This window comes from Ostrinia furnacalis, unplaced genomic scaffold, assembly GCF_004193835.3.
Source record: "Ostrinia furnacalis isolate ACB-3 unplaced genomic scaffold, ASM419383v2 OfSCF1132, whole genome shotgun sequence".
Classification (NCBI taxonomy): Eukaryota; Metazoa; Arthropoda; class Insecta; order Lepidoptera; family Crambidae; genus Ostrinia; species Ostrinia furnacalis.
Window position 1 is genome coordinate 1,665,130 of NW_021131371.1, and position 4,706 is coordinate 1,669,835.

Genomic DNA, 4,706 nt, shown 5'->3' on the forward strand with positions numbered 1-4,706 from the left:
TGACTATAAAAAAAAAGATACTTTCGATTTTGTTTGCTTATACAAGCTTTTTGTAAAACTTTTACATAATTTTTTTGTTTAGCTGCTTTTGGAATAAGGTATGCTTATTTATATTATGTTATATCTTAACATACACAGGAAATGCGATATATGTATCATAATATAGTAAAATTATCTTTTAAAAATAATCCGCGACGCGAAAATTTAAATTGTTATTCATTATTCTGGAGCTTGAAACATCATCACGTACCTACACATTTTTCTTCACTAGTTTATACCTAAAAACTGTTTTATTTGTGCATTCATAAAAAAATATGAATGCTCACAATTCGTATACCTTGATTCTAAGTTAGTCAAAACACTATGGAACTCCCATTGTTTTCAAATTAATGTTGACAATATTCCATCTTGGTGTAGTTTACTAGCATAATATTAATTTCACCTAACCTAGGATGTTGTAATCACAGTATGACAAGACAAAGGCGGATACACAACATCGGAATTCTCCTCAGCTGATCTCAACATACACTGTGTATACTGTGCTTTATGTGTATCATGTGTGAGCATACAAACAGGTGAGAATAACACTGAAGGCGTATTTAGGGCATTAGAAATACAAATGCGTATATTCTGGGCCTTAAGTAGCTCAATTTACGATATACTATTTGTACGATTTACTAAAATTCTCATAAGTAATTAATATTATTTCAACAACAATTACAATATCATAATATCACTAATTGGGAGTCGATAAGTCTTTCGGTGTCGCCAGTAACTCGATAAATGATCTATTAAAAAGTTAAAATTGTTCGAGTACCTAATTGGTTTGGGATCGCTGCGCTGTCTTCGTATAGGTAGAGACGACGGCACATCAAGCTTAACACGGTAGCCTCTTATGTCGTTAATAATAGCAAAGATTTTGCAAAAAAAAATGTGATCATCATTAAATAAAGGCTGGTAAGTAGGTTTAAAACCAACTTTCGCTTAACTAGCAAGGCATTAGCTAAACCATTTCAGCAATTCGATTCGCCCAATCTCCGCCACCTATGCACAGAGCCGTACCATTTGCAGGGGCAATGAAAAATCTTATTTTCCGTATATTGAGGTGGGTGCCCAAATCGAGGCAATATCGGTGTGCTGATTTGTCGCTCCACTGGATATGGTGGCGTCGACTCAAATCGCAGCGACTGGAATATCCAGCGGCTTAATTCCCCGAACAAAATAGCTTACATTCATTTCGATTCCGCTCGGGCGAGGTTTCGTTATTGGCTGGATGATTTTGGTCTTATTGGCCACCAAGGTGTTCGGTATTAGACGAAGCAATATTTTGATTTGGAAGTTATAGGTATTTCAGGAAGAACACGTCATTAAGCCCTGATAAGTGAATTAGTTTCCAGTTTGTTTGTAATAATGTAATGAAAAATTAGATTTTATGTTGCTTTAAATCCATTCGTCGGCCGTTTGGTGTAGTGGTTCGAAACGGACTACTATTCCGGAGGTAGCGGGCACATTTGTGTGCATGAACATATTTGTTTGTATTGGACTGGGTGTTTTCTATGTATAATAAGTATGTATTTACAAAAAAAAAGTATTCAAGTATGTTTATATCCGTTGTCTAGTACCCATAGTACAAGCTTTGCTTATTGGGACTAGAAGCGCAGTGTAAAATGTCTAAGGATATTTATTATTATTTATTAGTCAATTGTCAATGAGTCGGTTGGGAAAAAACATTAATAAAAATATTCAAACTTATCCAATTTATGCATTTATGTATTCTATTTAAGTTCAAAAACTAACTTATTTACTTCATTACTATGCTAACGCTGTAAAGTTCAATTTAAAAAGGTAAACAGTCAACAGTCTGAGATTTCATAATAATTTTGGAGCGATGAAAGCTTATTCATTTTAAAATTAAAGCAAATATTTTCTTTTTAAAGCCTTGAGGCGCAAAAATAAATTACAGGTGTATCATAATTAAAGAAGTAAGTCATTGCTCATTCAGAGAAAGTAAGCCGCAACCAAGAGCCAAAAAGACTCCCTTGGTAATGAGAGGATTTTTCAAACTGAGAATTTCGCATTTCCGCTATATTTATCATTATTTTTTGCGTCATTTGCAACGGTAGATGACATTGAGGCATGTGGAAGATTAATTCTGGGGGGAGAATGGCTGGAGTGGGGGTAAGGCGAGATGGAGGGGAGTGGGGGTGTAGATGTCCGCGTTATTTAGTTGAGCATTATATCAAGCTCGCGACGCCAGCTCTCCGGTGAAATTAAATCAACGTTCATTCAAGTAGCCCATTGCAATCGCCACTCATTAGTCAGCCAGCGCAAATTGCTTTGTGGAAAATTTTAATTCGTGCCAGCGATGCATTTGCGATGTGAAGTTATTTGCCAGCGTTAATTTGATGTTCTTAATGTTTGCAGGAGTAGGTAACTAAGTATTTCAATTACATTGTGGGTGGGATTGCATGCTATTAGTAAATTGATATTATTTTTAAGGAAGGTGAATAGAAGCATCTAACTAAAACATATCTGTCAAAAATACTTCTTATAGAGTTTCGGAACTGAAGTCTATGAAAGAAAGTAGGTAGGTACTTCGTATTCCAGAGGTTTCCTTAAAGTTTTAACCACTATTTGTTCATTGTTGCAAATATCGGTTGCTTTCTGGACACGTGCCACTCAACTTTGCATACCGCAAGCTCAAGTTAAATGCTCAACTGTGAAGTTTCTTATAAGAGGACGTGCAATATATGTTGATGAAATGTGCCCGTAACACATATAAAAGAGAGATGAACATAAAAACTTGATGAAGTTGTCTACAAAATTAACATTTTAACTAAAGGTATCTTGAGTTATTTTTTTAACCAAATCTTGTCTTATGAATGATGTAGACAACAAAAAGGCTACTGGACATAACCGTGACGTTTCCATAACTTTTGCTTTAATTGTTCAGTATTACCACAGGTACTTACTTATTACCTTAAGTACAATATTATGTGGCTTTATGCTGTTTTACAGTTATTTTCAATCAATCATGCCATTATTTAATATCATGTACTTACATAGTATGCATAGTTAGGTACACATAATTATACACACAGACGAAAAAAGGTAATTTAATTCAAATAATTTTTTTGAATCTATTAAGTTTTTAACTGAACCGCCAGTCCAATATTTCTGATAACTTTCCCAATATCCAAATCCAGTCGTCATAAGTTAAGTATCAATAAAATCTAAAGGGAATTTGAGGCTTATATTCTGCGCCCTTTGGGCTGTGGCGGTAGATGAAAATTAATTTAGGCTGGATTGAAATAACTTGCTAAGCGGGAGTGAAAAATCGTCAGAAGTCGTCAGATATCACGAATATTGCCCGAAAATATTGCGAACACTGAGTGACGGTTTTGTAATAGGTGCCAAATGGTGTTAAAGGAATAGACAGAAAATAAGAACTTCATTTATCTCACGCTCTGGGGACTGACAGAAATGTAGGCAGCTTCTGTCAATAAGAATTGGATGTTTGCAAACACACAGAATTAAATCATTAGTAAATATTGTGAAATGAATAATTAGGTGTAAATACTCATGCTCAGCTCATTAATATTCGTCTCCCATAGGATTTGAACCCGCAAAACGCAACAGTAACAACGACGACGTTGCAAACTACATATTTGACGCTGACTGCAGACGAGCCATCAAATTCATATTAAACTCGTAATAAATATATAATAAGTTTAACTGAACCTAAAAATACAATATCAGTCCATATAAGAGTAGGTAATACCAGATACCTACCTACTTTTTGAAATCAAAACTAAAACAATTTTATTTCACGTTTCAATTTATTCATGGCAGGAGTATCGAACAAATATGAAAACGTTTACGCGATAAATATTTTAAAAAGAGTGCGAATATATTTTCCCGTAAGCTTTACAGATTTAGTTTAAAACATTTCCCAATGTAAATAAACAATTTGCACAGCAAAAATAGTACATTAATGCATCAGAGGTGAGTAATCGGATTGCAGGTTCATTTAAAGCAAATGAAATAACAAATAAAACAACTGTTTTTATAGTATCGGCACCCATTTTCTGATATCGAATTTTTGTTAATAAACTTCTGCTTCTGGAAATGAGCCGGCCGAATTTATGAAATATACTTGGCTGTTAATAGTAATAGCATAGTATTGCAAATATGTAGTTGACACAACAAACTAAATCGTAAAAGCACTAATGAAATGAACAGTTACATTACAGAACACCCCATAAAATCACATGGTTTATGTCTCTCCAAGATGTGTTGGCGAGTTATGGCCAGCGTGATATAAAAGGAATATCGGACTGCGACTCAAAATCATATTGTTGTTTAGATTTAATAAATGAATTGGATTGGATATTGGAAAAATAGTTGACGCTAAAGTTATAAAACCTTGAACATATTTTCAGACCTTACCAAGATATTGTTACTTAGATTATTCGTTTTCTAGGTCTTAAATGTGGTTACAGCATTAATACGACTTTATAAAGGTACAAAAAATAAAAATACAAAATAGAGAAAAGAAGCTACGTTAAGGCTGAGTTGCACCACTTTAATCGTAACTTTAACTATAAGTACCTAACCGTAGTAATATGGTAAAACCCAGCCTATGTTGCTAAGTCATTGTGCTACAATTAAATCTTATTTACAGAATTAGTAAAGGATTCGACTTT